Below are 16,930 nucleotides of genomic sequence, written 5' to 3'. Positions count from 1 at the left end.
ATTGGAAATTATATATAAAAATATTTTATAAATGTGTGTGGTATGTAAAAAGAAGGCATAATTAAAAAACAAGAAAATATTCACAAAAATATGGGACTGTAAATAGAGGTGAAGTGTTCTAAGGACTTACATTGGTCTTCTATAAAAAAAAAAATAGGTTAATTTTCTTCCTGCATGAGAATTTCATCTTTATTAATTTTCTAGTACTATTCCCCTAGAAATCAGGTGGCTTATTTGGGTGTTGTGACTGATTTTTAGCTGACCCTATAGTATTTTCAACTGCTCATGGACTATTTAACTGGGCTTAGCCATCTGCCGGATCATATATCTCATTACACTCAGAAGTTTTAAATCATGTAAGCTCTCTAACAGCCAAGAATTAAGTACTGTTAAGCTAAAAATTGGTAAGATACAAGTGGAAATGCCCAAATATCAAGAAATGAACCATTGTACTTGTAAATATCCCATGAATCAAAGAAATAGAACTTAATAATGGAAAATATTTTAACTAAATAATAATGGGAGAGATACACCAAAATTTGTCGGAAGCAGCTAAAGCTGTGTTTGAAACTCTTACAAATATCATATATAATTTATGAATACGTAGAGAAATAGAAAAAAGGCTAATATCAATGATCTAAATTTTCATTCCAAGATATCAAAATACCTGTTAAAGAAATTAAAGCCAAAATGACTTTCTTACAATGAATCTCTGGACCCATATTACTTCAATGGTGAATTCTCACAAACTTATGTAAAAATAATTACTTATTTTATGAAGTAGTCATACCTTAGTAGCAAAATACAACAAATACACCACCAAAAAGGCAAATTATAGACTAATTTCTCTCAGGAACATAAATGCATAAAATTCTAAACATAATATTTTTTAATCAAATCCAGTCTGCAATCTACAAAAAGGAATGTGTATCATGATAAAGTTAAGTTTATTCTACAAAAGCAAGATGGCTTTACCATTCAAAGTCAATCAATGCAAATTCCCACACTAATAAAATCAAAGAGGAAAAATGTATACCTGAATAGGGAAAGAAAAACTTTTATATAATAATTTCAAATATGTATTCATGATTTTAAAAACTGCTAAGCAAGCAATGGTTTATCTGTAGATACGACAGAGGAAGAGTAACCACAAAATGTCTATAGTGAATATTATACTTAAAGTTGAAATATTAAAAGGTTTAACCCTGAGATCTTGAATGAGAAATATTTGTCCACCAATATCAATTGATTAAATATGGCACAGGAGATCCTAGCTATGGCAACAGAACTTTTAAAAATGCATAAGGTTTTAAAGGGAAGTTATAAAATGATCATTATTTGCAGATGTCATGATTAGGTACATAGGGTATTTCAAAAAACCTACAGTCAAAGTTTTAGAATTAATAAAATACTCTAGCAACCTCTCTGGGTATAAGATTAGTAGAGTCATTAATTTTATGTCTTTATACCAGCAATAATAATTGGAAAATAAAGTAATTTATATTAGAACTAAAAGTATCAAATACTTAGGAACAAATCTAATGAAAAATATATCTTAAACCAAAAACTGTAAAATATTATTGAAGAACTTAATAAGACCTAGACAAATAAAGGTTAATGCCATCTTTGCACATTGAAAGATGCAATACTGTAAAGATGTCAGTTGTCTGTGAATTCATCTCTAGTTTGAGGAAATTCTAATTTAAATCTCAAAAAAAAGTTTTTGTGGAAATTGACAGGCTAATATTCAACGTTCTATAGAAATGTAAAGGGCCAAGAATAGGTTTTGCAATCTTGAAGTAAAAGATGAAAATGCTGTAAGACTTACACGGCAGGATTCAAAATTTTTTAAAAGCTACAGCAATTAAGTTAGTAACAGTGATTTATGACAAATGTCACACTTCAATTTAGTGGATAAAGGATAGATTTTCAATAAAAGGTTCTGGGACAAGTGGTTATCCATAAAAGGAAAAAATGAATCTTGACACTTACACAATAACACAAGAGTAATTCCAGGTGTAAATGTGAATACTAAAACCATAAAACTTTAAAAAAAACATAAGAAAATACTTTCATGATCTTGGAGTAGGCAAATTTTTTTGTAACGGAATAAAAAGTACTAAAGGAAAGTTAATAAATTGACCTCTATTAAGATTAGGAACATGTATTTATCAAAAGACATTAGGAGAGTAAAGCCACAAGCCATAGCCTATTTTGCATCAGACATTTTTGATAAGGGATTCATGTTACCAAATATACAAAATATTTCTGTAAGTATATAAGAAATTGACTGTTAACCAAACGTTTTTAAGATGACAAAGACTTGAAAAGGCACTTTAAGAAACAAAAAGAGGGAGGAGAGGGGGCAAGATGGCGGAGAAGTAAGGAGCTCCGTACTTGCACTCGCGCCCACACATCACACAGAAAAGATCTGAAGCCATTGGAAACCTTACAAAACCTGAGAGATTGGGAGAAAAAGGACGCAGAATCCACTGAAAGAGGCTTCTAACGTGAGTGCGAACAGGGGAAGATAAATTCTGGCCGGGATCCGAGACTCCAGGGTGGGAGGCGATCCCCCTCTACCCTCTACAGGGAGTGAGAGGGGAAAAGGAGAGAGTCCGAAACAGAAAAACTTCCATTCAGGGGGGGAAAAACCTCCGCTCGGGGCAGAGAAACACCGTACTTGCCAAATACCTGCACACCAGGTCCCCTCGCGCCAACTGGTCCTGGAGGGGGCTGAGCAAACAAACTGCTTCTTTGTGCGGGTTCCTGGCCGGCTGGACTTCAGAGCAGTGGCACGCCTGCCGCCATTGTGGCTCCCGGGCGGCTGGGGCCCCTGAAAGAGCCGCGCGGACACCGGGCGTCCGTGCTCCTGGCTGGCTGGGGCTCTGGAGGGAAGGCAAAGAACTAAAAACTGGGAGATTTGCCTGTGAGGTCGTGTTTCAGGTGACGAGCCATAGAGGGACACGGTTCTCCTCACTCCAGCCAGCTCGGCACACCCGGCAGGCAAGCCCCCGCCCATGCTCGCCAGCCGGACCCAGAGAAGGAAGCAGCGATTCTGACTCCACCCCCTGAGCTCGGCAGGGGGGCTGGAATTGCCCGAGGGGGTTGCCTGGTAAGCTGTGTCTAAGGCAATTTCAGCGGGGCGCACGGACTGGGATTTGGAGATTAGGACTGGCCTGGGTTGAAGAGTGCAACCAACTTCGGCTGAGCCCCTGGTACGGGGACTTTACACGCCCAAAAAAGCGAGGTGCAGCGCTTGGTTCAAGAGGGATTGGAGGACCATCACTCTCCTCCCCAAAACCGCCAAGGCAGAGCTCCCACCTGAGGCATTGGATCACGCCACACCCATCCCTGCCTGAGAGCTGCCCTCCTCCCTTTTTTTTTCCCCTTTTTTTCTCTCTCTTTTTTTCTTCTTTCTCTTTTCTCTCTTTTTTCCCCAGAACACTGACCTGATTAACTCTGGTCGCCAGCTTGCTTAAACAATCACAACGAGTCCATTCTGTAAATGTAAATTCTACACCTACCGACATTTTCATCTCTTTCTCTCAGGAGTAATTAGACTATATAGTTTCTCTGGATAATACCAGCATCAATCTCTCACCTATCCAACCATATTCTAANTTCTATAGTATATATTATAATATAAGTACATCATATTAATATATATGCTACTATGACAACTGTAATAGTTTAAAAATAAGATCATAAATGCAATTATCACCTTAAAACCTATCACTGTAACATTAGATGGTTCAGGGAAAGACTCAGAAAGCTGATAATTCAGGGAAGTACTCACAGTTCTAAAGAATGCTCTGAGAGGGGTGCCTGGGTGGCTTAGTCGATTAAGCATCTGACTTCAGTTCAGGTCATGATCTCACAGTTCGTGGGTTCAAGCCCCGCATCAGGCTTTGTGCTGATGGCTGGCTCAGAGCCTGGAGCTTGTCTTCAGATCCTGTGTCTCCCTCTCTCTCTGACCCTCCCCTGTTCATGCTATCTCTCTCTCTCTCTCTCTCTCTCTCAAAAAAAAAATAAATAAAACATTAAAAAAAAAAAGAATGCTCTGAGAAAGTGCAAAAGTATAGTTAAGAATTTATTTTAAATGTCATTAACATTAGGTTATATTTCATGGTAAAATAAAATTTAGTAGATAATAACACACGTGTCTCCACCACTGAGCTTCATCAAATTTTAATATTTTGCTATATTTCTATTTGCTTTTAATACAGAAACGAAACATCACATTTAAAAGAAAAATCTCCTAAATACAAGTATGCAATCCTAGGGCTACCACCATCTTGACCATTGTGAGTATCATTTCAATGCATATTTTAACAATTTTACTACATAAAAACAAGAAGCCAAATATATCCATTTAATTTTAAACACTATTGTTAAGTTTTAAAATTTACATAGGGGCGCCTGGGTGGCTCAGTCGGTTGGGCATCCGACCTCAGCTCGGGTCATGATCCTATGGTTTGTGAGCTCAAGCCCCGTGTGGAGAGCCTGGAGACGGGAGCCTGCTTTGGGTTCCGTGCATCTCTCTCTCTCTCTCTCTCTGCCTCTCCCCACTTAACACTGTCTCTATCTCTCCTTCAGATATAAATAAACATCAAAAAATTTAAAAAAATAAAATTTATATAAATTTAAGATCTAAATAAATTTATTTTACATAAATATGTAATTTATATTTGTTTTAAAAATATGTGTGGCCGAACATTATAGTTTGGAATGTAGTCATGTTGACATATATAGCATTCATATATTTCCTTTAATTCAGAAGAAAATCTATTTTATCAATGTATCAACACGTATCCATTATCCCTCCTTTTGAGAGTTTAATTAGATTTACACAAATTTTTGGTATTTCAAACATTATGATAAACATTTCCTTGTCCTCATGTGTAAAATAGGGATGCACATTCCTGACTTCAGTTTAAACAAGTCATGAATCTTAATAGCCCCTGTATAAGATTGTATATCTTCAGTTTTATCAATATTTGTCCTTTGATTACTAAATGCACAAATTTTTGTCCTCCACTGTTATAATTACTTGGTACTGTTTTTATTAACCTAAGACTGTGTATGTACATTCTTCAGATGAAGACTCCTAGAAAAATTCCACCCAAGGTAAATTTATCCATAGTTACTAAAGTCTCAGGAGCCTAAGTTTCCGTTAGTTCTGCAGCTGTCATAAAGTTTTAAAAAAGAACTTCTTATCTGCTAACATCATTAGACGGTTTGAAACAGGTTGTTTGATATTGTGAAGATCAATCTAAAGATACAGTTCTATTCAATTTAGAATATGTTTGTTATAAAACAGACAGTAAGAATGAGAGTATAAAGTTTTATGTGTGCTAAAGAGAGATGGTATGTAGTTAGTATTTCTACAGTCAAATTTTTCCTCACTAGGAGAAGAAAGGGAATGATTTCAAAAAACAAAGGTGATTTAACTGTTATTCCCTGTTCATCTGGCTTGTGTATTTGTCTGAAAGAAGTAATTTGCTTTCTCTCCTTTACATCTGTAATATACCAATCTCAACTTCTTTGACCTTGTCTTTTTGTTATCTAATGAAATACCTCCCAGAAGGAAAAATGATCATGATGAGCTATTGCTTGTATATTAAGCAGTTTCCACCTCTCCTCAAGGCCAATAAACATTGCATTAAACTATACCAGAGTATACTTTCCTAGTTTCTCAGAATATATTTATGTGTGTGTGGCTTCATCTGCCTACATAACTAGTCCAAACCAGAACCATGAATTCCTATTCAATCTGCTTGATTTATTTTCCATTCTCTTTCCACATCACAAAAGTCAAAATTCATGCAGAATTCTAAGGTCATTCATCAAGCAATCACCAGCTTCCAAAAGTATTAATATGAAATTCTAAAGAGTCTTAGAAAATTAATTATTGGGCATGTCAGACTGAAGTAGAATATTTGTCTCATTTGAAATAATTGTCCCAAATGTCCCAACTTAATACTAAGTAATCCAAGAACTAGAGTATATGTAAACCCTTTATGTCAGTAGATTAACCAAAAAGTATCAATTAAAGAGAGTCTGATATTTTAGGCTATGCCCATATGCTATTTGTTTTTCAAGATTCCTAGGAATTATAGAGGAGTTATATTAAAATACACACATATACACATAAACACTAATGCACATATACCAAAGGTATTGGAACTCCTCTAATCATAATCCTCATCAAATTATAATACTACAAATATGCTATATTTACATATACTTTCTGCAAAGCTCCCCAGAACTTGGTTTCTCATTATCTCTCTGGCTTCCATATATGTATGCTATCTTGATTTTGCCCATATCAACTTGTAGAGCAAACCAAATCTTCCCTGATTTCTACCAAACAAATAAATACACTTAGATACAACATCTTTTTTTAAAAAAATCTTAAATTTTAGTAATTTTCACTTTTATTCACACTCATCATTGTGAAAAAGTGTAAGTGCAGGAGCCCATCAAATCCCATGCAACCTCCTACCATCTCAAAAGTTGTGACCCAGCATATGGCCATTTCAAATGAATTTATCAAGTCATCTTCCCAACAAAGGTAATTTTCTCATTGTGAGGTATTATTATTACACTTGGTGAAAAATACAATATTGTTCATCTTTTTCTGCTCACAAATATTGGTACAGAAATAGAAAAATAAACAGCAGGTAATATTTCACTCACAAATGATAATACTGATAACTTTAAAGGTTATAGTGATTTGATCAAAACCATAAAACTAGTAAGCTGAGCAACCAGAACTGAATTTTAGCATTTATATTCTTTAGTTCTGATTCTCTGCATTATATCACACTATCATTTTTAGATACATTGAAATAATTTTTTAATGAAATGTAAACTTTTAGTGCTAAAAGGAAGTTCATCTGTATTCATTAGTCTTCCTGAATCTATGATCAGTAGGTAAATTAGCTTCTCAAATACTAAAATAGCTTGCTTTGAGGATAATCAGGGTTTTTTTGTTTGGTGGGGTTTTTTATTTTCTTTTTAAATATAGATTTTAAAAAATATGGTTTCTTTTAAAGTATGGATTCCCTATTAGTACTAACACGGAGCAGATGAGTCTTTTATAGGGTTGGCATAATACCAGTAGGAATTGAGGTACACAGCAGGATGCACATAAAATAAAAAGTTTGGATGATTTTACACAGGACTGCACATGATAAAATTACTACTTCCTGTGTATTTCTGGAACATATTTACCATTCAACCATTCACCCCCACCTCCAAATAGCCTTTTGTTGTTTTTGTTGGACCAAGGCTACCTAAACGTCAGTTGATTTATTTTAAAACCCAAGAGTACAATAAGTATCCTGTTTTCAATTGCTAGGTTATGTTGTAATTGATATTGATGCATTTGCTGTGAATATAAAGGGACAGGATTATTTTGCTCTAAAAAAACGTATTTTATGGTATCAGATCCTTAATTGAATGATGGGATTATAATGCCTAGATATGATCTCTCTTATTAAATAAGAGTTACTTATGCACACTTTAATGAGCATTTAACAAAACTATTCTTCTATAATTTAATCTGGGTAATATATGCATCCTGAAAAATCTACAGGCCAGAACTGCTTGACCTTGGCTCCCCTGATGTCTTTGAGACTAACAATAAAATTCATTTGATTTTTCAAACAAATATTCACCTTGAATTGATACCAGCTTAGGAATTTACAGCCTTCAAAAGTTTAAGGTAACAGAGCTATTTGATAGGTGAAACCCCATGAAAAATCTGGTAAGCTTATGTTATCTATATCCCAGATATATTATGATTTTGGGATTCATATTGTTATTCATATTGAATATAATAATAATTTTTTTATCAGACTCCCCCTTACTTTAATTATAAGTGAAAATTGTACAGAAAATAATTGTTGTCATATACCCACAAGGTTGCTGCCATCAATTTTTGTTGTCTGTGTGTGTGTGTGTGTGTGTTCCTCCTTCCTAGAGAGGTGGAGTCTATTTTTCCACCTATCCTGATATTGGTGAGTATTTTGACCAATAGAATGCAGTGAAATAAATGTTCTGGAACTTCTAAGGCCAAGTCATAAGAAGTCTTGAAACTTCCACTTCAGTCCCTTGAAACACTTGCTCTTGCAACACTCATTCTAGAAGAAGCCAGCCCCCAATTAAGAAATCCAACAACCATGGGGCACCAGGGTGGCTCAGTTGGTAAAGCATCCAACTTCGGCTCAGGTCGCAATCTCACAGTTTGTGGGTTCAAGCCCTGCATAGAGCTCTGTTCTGACAGCTTGGAGCCTGAAGCCTGCTTCAGGTTCTGTCTGTCTGTCTGTCTGTCTGTCTCTCTCTCTCTCTGCCCCTCCCCTGCTTGTTCTCTCTCAGACAGAAATAGATAAAAAACATTTTTAAAAAAAGAAATCCAACCATGAAAATGCTATGTCAAGTTCATGCCACTTAAAAAGAGCATGGAGGATGAGATGCCATGTAGAGAAAGAAAGAAGCTAAAACCAAACACATGAGTAGACAAGCCATTTTGAACCACAGTTAATGCCATCTGGATTTGAGGCTAACTATATGGTGAGCACTTTCCGAATTCCTAATCCACAAAACCATTAGTAAAATAAATGGTTGCTTTAAGTCACTGTTCTGAGGTAGTTTGTCACACAGCAATAAATTAGGAAAAACAGAGGTCCTTTTCTCTTTAATACAATGTACTAGTTCTGTTCCTCCTAAGATGTGTATTTTGATGAAATTAGCCCAAAATATAGAACTGCCTCGAAAATGCAATCATGGAAAAACATCATCTCCTTAAAACACTGTACTATTATATTGCCTACTCTAATGGAAAAGAAAAAAAGTGAGAGGAAAAGCTGAAACACTGAAATCAGTATTAAAAAATACAGATAGCTTCTCTTTCTTGCTCATTTTTTCTTGCCACTTTCTCTTTTTCAAAAAAAAATTCCATTTATTTAAACTAAAACAAGCAAACAAACAAACAAAGAAAAAAACAAGTTCACCCATTTTTCCCAATCCCCCTCCTCTGGCAACCATCAATCTGTTCTCTATATCTATAAATTTGGTGTTTTTATTTTTTTCATTATTTTTAATTATTATTACTTTTATTTTTATATTCCACATGTAAGAGAGATCATATGCTATTTGTCTTTCTCTGACTTATTTCATGTACCATAACATCCTCAGGGCCCATCCGTGTTACTGCAAATGGCAAGAGTTCATTCTTTGGCTGAATAATATTCCATATCACAATTTCTTTATCCAATCTTGTATCAATGGGCACACATAGTATCCATATCTTTGCTATTGTAAATAATGCTGCAATTAATATGGGGTTGCATATGTCTTTCTGAGCTAGTGTTTTTGTTTTCTTCTGATAAATACCTAAAAGCAGAATTGCTAAATAATATGGTAGTTCTATTTTTAATTTTTTGAGAAACTTCCATATTGTTTCCCATAGAGGCCTGACCAGTTTACATACACCAAAAGTGCCCAAGGGTTACCTTTTCTCCACATCCTCACCAACACTTTTTATTCTAAGTCTTTTTGATAGTAGCCATTCTAACAAATGTTAGATTATATCTCATTGTGGTTTTTATTTGCATTTCCCTGATGATTAATGATAAAGAATATCTTTTCATGTGCCTATTGACCATCTATATATCTTCTTTGGAAAAATTTCTATTCAGATCTTCCACCCAATTTTTAATCAGATTTTTTTTTGCTCTTGAATTATATGAGTTCTTTATATTTTTGAATGTTGACCCTTATAAGACATGATTTGCAAATATTTTCTCCATTCAGTAGGTTGCCTTTTGATTTTGTTAATAGTTTCCTTTGCTGTGATGGTTTCCTTTCCTTTTTAGTGTGATGTAGGTCCACTTGTTCATTTTTGCTTTTGTTTCTTTTACTTTTGGTGTCATATTAAAAAAAATCATCACCAAGGCTATATGAAGGAGTTTACTTCCTATTTTCTTTTAAGAGTGGTATGGTTTCAGGTCTTACATTCAAGCCTTTAACCCATTTTGAGTTAATTTTTGTGTATGATATAAATAGTGGTCCAGTTTCATTCTTTTGCTTATGGCTGTCCAATATTCCTAATATCAGTTATTGAAGAGATTACCCTTTCCCCATTGTATATTGTTGGGTCCTTTGTTGTAAATTCATTGTTTATATATGCATGGGTTTATTTCTGTGCCTACTCTTCCATCCCAATGATCTACGTGTCTGTTTTTATGTCAATATCACACTGTCTTAATTATTATAGCTTTGTAGTATACTTTGAAATCAGGGTGTGTGATGTCTCCAGCTTTGTCATTTCTCAACATTGATTTTTTTGGGGAATAATCGTTAATTGGAAGTAAACTCACTAATGTTATGTATCAATTCTAACTGGTATAATCCTAAACATAACCTCCTTTCTCCAAGAAATAGGAAGCAATGTAAATAAAAGTTACAAACTATGAGTTGATGCATTGAATACACCCAGCAGGAGGCACAAGACCAGAGTCAGTGTGCTCACATACTCAGTTTGAAATAAGTCAAGCAATGAAGTTATAGAAACAATTCTGATGCACCACACTAAAATGCCTAGAATAAATTTTCAGCCAACCATTCAACTATTTTAGACAATGTAGTCAAATATATGGATATTTGGTATTGTTCTGTTTTGTTTTTATTTTGCTTTATTTTAATAGACTTTATTTCTTAAAGTTTTAGGTTTATAGCAAAATTTAGAGGAAAGTACAAATTTTCCATACATCTCTGCTTCCACACATCATAGCCTTACTGTCAATATCAATATCCCACACGAGGGTGGTACATTGTTACACTGATGAACCTACACTGATATATCATTGTCATCCAGAGACCATAGTTTACATTAATCTTCACTTTGGTATTCTACATTCTATAGATTTTGACAAATACATAATGATGTGTATCTACCATTATAGTATCATACAGAATAGTTTCAATCGCTTAAAAACAATCTGTGTTCTACCTATCAATCCCTCCTTCTCCACTAACCTAGGCAACCACTAATATTTTTACTATCTCCATAGTTTTGTCTTTTTCAGAAAGTTGTGTAGTTGGAATCACATAGCATGTTGCCTTTTAAGACTGACTTCTTTCACTTCATAATATCTATTTAATGTTCCTCCATGTCTTTTTCATAACTTGATTATTTCTTTTTAGTGTTAAATAATATTCTATTGTTTGAATGTACCACAGTGTATCCTTCACCTACCAAATGACATTTTTGTTGCTCCCAAGTGTTGGCCATTATGAATAAATCCATTATTAAATAGTTAAAACAGTTACAAACACTCATGTGTGAATTTTTCTGTGGCCATAAGTTTCAACTCATTTGGGTAGACACTAAGGAGTATGAGTGCTGAATCATGTGGTAAAAAAATGACTAGTTTTGTATAAAACTGCCAAACTATCTTCCACAGTGACTGTACCATATGCATTCCCATCAGCATTGAATAGGGATTCCTGTTGCTCCACATCCTCACCAGCAACTGATAGTGTCAGTGTCTTATATTTTAGCCATTCTAATAAGATTGCTGTGGTATTTCCCTGTTGTTTTAGTTGGCAATTCCCTGATGACGTGATATGGACCATCTTTTCATGTGCTTATTTGCCATCTATGTATCTTCTTTGATGAGATGACTTTTCAGGTCTTTTGCCCATTTTTAAATTAGGTTGTTCAATTCTTACTGTTGAATTTTAAAAGTTCTTTGTATATTTTGAATAACTGTCCTTTATCATCTATGTCTCCTGCAAATATTTTCTCCAATTTGTGGCTTATCTTTCTCAATCTCCTGATACTATCTGATATTTTCAATGTAAAATACCATGATGACTGGTCATTTTTAAACATTTTTTCAAATATCTGGGTGTGTACACATGTAGGCACAGACTGTATTATAGATAAGCTAAATTAACTTTATGTCCTTTTTTTACTATTGCATACTCAAAGAAAATAATGCATAGGGGAGTAGGGAAGAAAAGTCACTGGTTTGAGACACTTTTGTCTTCTTTCATTATCGACCTTCTGTGGAGCATTTTTAGACCTTCCTCTTAACCATAACTCCTCTCCATGAAATTTTAATACCAGAAATATGCTGTATATATATTTATGTACTTTATGTATATCCAGGTTTATGCATAAAAAAAGCAAGATTTTTTTGCCTTTTCCCAGAACCAAATTGTTACCACTTTGAGGACAATATTATTCCTGTTGAAAGTGCACAGCTTAATATTTTTAGAGAAAGATTTTTGATCTGTCCTATATGGTTCTGAACTTGTATCTTAAATTTTGGCTACACTGATCACAGCAGTCTATCTATTTAACTTTATTAGGAGAGAAAAAAATAGCAAGTTTGTAGTATCAATATATAGGACCCAAAGTTATATCTTTTACTTGATTTTCCATCAAAACATCAGTTGAGTCAAAAGCAACGTAATAAACCAAACTCGATGTGATTTGCCCATGGTAAGAAGGGATATATTCTGAACACAGAAGAATTGTTTCCTGATGAAAGGAAAGATGTCAAAACCTAAAGAAGTTCAAGGAGAGACAGTTTCTGGACTCTGCTGCCTGTGGAATCCAGGATGTTGCCCTGGATGGCTAAAGAGAGCAGCAGAGACCTATCTGTCTTTAGCAGCTGGATGTAACCCAATCAAAATCTTCGATTTTGAATCTAAGACTTCTTGACATACCAACTCTCTAAATTATTATAATAACTATGCACAGCTATGACAGCATGGAGACAGAAAATTTTTATAACTTATGCATATCTTTGTCTCTTTATCACATTTAGAACTGACAGCAAAATGTTTGGGTATTTCATAATTATTAGTTTCTCTTGCATTTGCCATTTGCCAAAACCCATAGCTGGTTTTGTTGTTGCTACTGTTGTTGTCTTCTTAATTACCAGAAATAAAACATCATCTATTGAGAGACTTTGAAATGTGTATAGATAAACATGATGCCTAATAATTCTTGTGTGGTATGAACAGGTCATCATGAATAGGTTATCAATTTCTACCTTTAAAGCTGATTCTATGAGAGATTTTATGGTATCTATGACTTTTGATTTATTTCCTTAGCATGTGATAGAAAATTTTCCAAGGATATATTTTGATTTTAATGCAGTATCATTGATATAGTTTTTAAGGCTTTTAAAAGTTAAAGACAAAATTTAATTAAAAATTCAACCACATCTATTGATGCAGATAATCCAACTGAAATTTAATCAGTACTTTCCACAGTTCAAGTGGCATTTGTGAAAGCTACAATTATGCTGAAACACACTCCTCTCTGACTAGCAAATTTCTGTGGAAATTGATTGTAAGATTCAACCAAATATCAGAAACATTAAAATGTTACTATACATCTTACATTCAAAGAACAACATATCTTTGAACATTGCCTCTATTTCAATTGTTATGAGATCTCTGAAGAATTATCTTATTTATTCCTGAGCTTCTCTCTGCTTCTTGTCCTCCTTATCCATTATCTTCTCTTATTGTTTTTATCTTTCTTCTTCATTATCTGTTTGGTAATGTTGGTAGTGTTCAGTAGAAGAGTGGAGATGTACAATAGAATCTATGAGTATGATTAGTCTCTTCTAGTTTTAGTGAATTTTCTTATCAGATACAGAGCACATATGGGTGGGAAAGAGTCTCACAAACATTTCTTAACTCAAAATTAATAGCACATTTTATGCTTTATTTCCCTCTACCTAAAAAGAAAAAGACGTAAAAGACAAAAATAATCAGCTCCATAGTAGTGGTGGAAAAGAGCAACAATGGAGGAGAGCCACACACAAGCTGGAGAGTCAGTCAAAATTTTCCTGATGACTTATAAGAGTTGGGGTTGGTTTAATATTTTGTATGATTCCATTTAATTTCCCCTCTTGGTGTATCATTTATGCTTATTTGCTTAATTCTTTTAGTGGTTGCCTCAGAATTTATAATATATGTTATTAAATAATTGAATGTATTCAAAAAACACTCTACAGCTTTTTGTGTGTACAGTTACTGTAAAACATTGTTCTCAATTCTTCCCTCTTGTCCCTTGTGTTACTTTCTTTACTTATACATATGCTACAATCAGCCAATGAATTGTTTACTAGTGTCACGTCAAATGAACTGCTATCCATTAGATCAATTAAGAATAGTAAAAATAAAATGTTTTCTTTTTGCCTTCATTTATTCCTTCTTTGATGTTCTTTTTTGTAGAGTCAAATTTCCAAGTGATGTCATTTATCTCCTGCCTGAAGAACTTCTTTTAATGTTTCTTACAGGGTAAGTCTCCTAGTATTGAATTTGTCTGCTGAAGAAATTCTTTACATATTCTTTACTTTTGAAGGATAATATCATGGAACATAGATTTCTATGTCGGCAGTTTTGCTTTGCTTTTTCTGTCAATACTTTAAAGCTTTTATTGCACTCTTTTTGTGCTTTCTGATGAGAAGGCTCCTATAATTCTTATCCTTGTTCTCTATAGAGAAGATATTTTTCTCCTCATTTCCCTTCAAGACTTTATCTTTGCTCCTGTACAGTCTAAACATGATAAGACAAGGTTGGGTTTTTCTTTTGTATCTATCTTGTTTATTATTTTCTGAGCTTCCTGGATTTGCGTTTTATGTGTGTCATTAATTCGTATAGTTCTCAGTTTTTATTACCTCAAATATTTATTCTGCTCCATTCTCTCTTTCTTCTCCTGGTATTCACATTATGCATATGTTATACCTTTTGATATTGTACTACTATTCTTTTTAATTGAATTAGTTAATTTATTAATTACTTGTTATGGAAGTATAGTTGACATGAAATGTTATATTAGTGTCAGGTGTACAACATAGTAAATTGACAGTTATATATGTTACAAGATGTTCACCTTGATAAGTGTAGTTACCATCTGTCACCATACTAAGTTATTATAGTATTTTTGACTATATTCCCCATGCTGTTCTTTTCATCCCTATGACTTACTTATTTTATAGTTGGAGTTGTCCCACTATTCATAAATGTTCTTTCCTGGATTTTTCCCCTCTTTCTTTTTGCATTTCTTTTTGATACATTTCTGTGGACCTATTTCCAATAGCCTGAATATCTTGAGTCTACTGATAAGCCCATTAAAGGCATTCTTCATTTTGTTACTGTGTTTTAATATCTAGAATTTCAGTTCTTTCTTATAATTTGAATCCCTCTGTGCACCATACCCATTTGGTTTTACAAACTGTCCATTTTTCCATTAAAATCCTTAGCATACTAGCCATCATTATTTTTAGTTCTTTGCTGATAATCCCAACACCTATGTTATATCTGGTATTGATTCTGATGACTTCTTTGTCTCTTCAAATAGTATTTTTTCTTCTCTTGGGCATTTTTTTCTAATTGTTTTGTTGAAAATTAAACATGTGTATCTTTAATATGTACCGAGTTTACATGAGCCTTTTGTGTAAAGATTTAATTAATCTGGCCAGGAGCTGGGTTGTGTTTGATGTCTGTTATGGCTATAAACATTAGAGGCTTGAAATTCCTCTAATGAACTTGGTTTTTTTTCCCCTCCTCTATTAGCTGTGGGGCTTCCCTTGTTCTATTACTCTGAGTCTTTGTCTTTCAGCTATAAATTATTGTTTTTATACTAGAGGCTTGTTTATGTGGTGGTGGGTGGGACAGGAATGCAGCTTTCTATAATCTGATTAAGTCTCTATTTTTTAGTGGGCCTGAGTCTTAGAGTGTGGCCTTCTCTAATGTGTTTTTGTTATACCTCTGGGACTAAAGCTCTTCCCTACTGACCTCCTCTCCTGTTCCCTAGCCACACTGTTCCAAATCTACTTCTCTGCTATCCTGTCATATATAGTGAAAGACATGCTTGAGAATGATATTTAGTTAAGAGAATTGATTGCATCATAGCACCGTGAATCCTGTGAAAGATTGTCAACTTAAACTCCATATCATTAATCCAATTTTTTGCAGGAACAATTAGGCTCCTAACTGACTGAAATAAGGGTTCAATTGTTTGGCATCTGAATTTTCATTTTGGTACTTTTTATTTCATGTATCTCATTTTCAATGTTTGCCACAGAGCATTTTGGATCCTTTTAACCCTGCCTGCCACCCACTTCCCAATTAGAATGGCACAATCATAATTTAGCTCTCAGAACATGTCTAAATCAGATTGCCTAGATCTTAGTCATAATAGTGTTTCTTGGGTAAGCCCTGTATGGTATTTGTGCTTCATTATCCTCAACAGTTAAATGAAGGTTTAAAAAAAAAAAAAAAAGGCTGGTACCAGTCTCCACCAGTCTCCACATGACTGGTATAGAAGGGAATTTCTACCCATTATATTTTATTTTTCAAATCACAATTAATGTAAACTACCCCTGCATGCATAAGGAGCTCTTAAAAGATGCCTACTTGTGACTAACTATATCCTTACAATACATCCACTAATACATTCAGTTTTGAAGATGGAGACAAGAATGTAAATTTCCAATAATAAGTTGGAAAGAAATTCTAGGGTCCTTGTGGGAGAAAAGTTTAAAGCTCACAAGTGTAAGAGTAAGAATATACAAAAATGAAATAATGAGATGCAAGGACCCACTAAACTCAAGATTCTAAGAAGGAAATGCAAAGTACCCTTTCTCTAGCCTTTTGTCATGCAGCTTCAGCACTATGATGTGTGCTGGTATAGTTAGCACCAGCTGATTTACTCTCATTCAAACTTCCTCTACATGTCTAATTTCAAGGTTTTACTTTTAACTCTGATATCTCCCAATTTCCTACTAAGAAATATTTTGGTGTGTTTAGAGTAAATTAATCAAGATGGTTAACTTACTAATAAAATAAAGTCAGGAGTTTCTGAGAGTTTGCATTAAAATAATATTCT

This window comes from Crocuta crocuta, unplaced genomic scaffold (genome assembly GCF_008692635.1).
Source record: "Crocuta crocuta isolate KB4526 unplaced genomic scaffold, BGI_CrCroc_1.0 scaffold26, whole genome shotgun sequence".
NCBI lineage: Eukaryota > Metazoa > Chordata > Mammalia > Carnivora > Hyaenidae > Crocuta > Crocuta crocuta.
Note: the sequence above shows the minus strand (reverse complement) of the source record.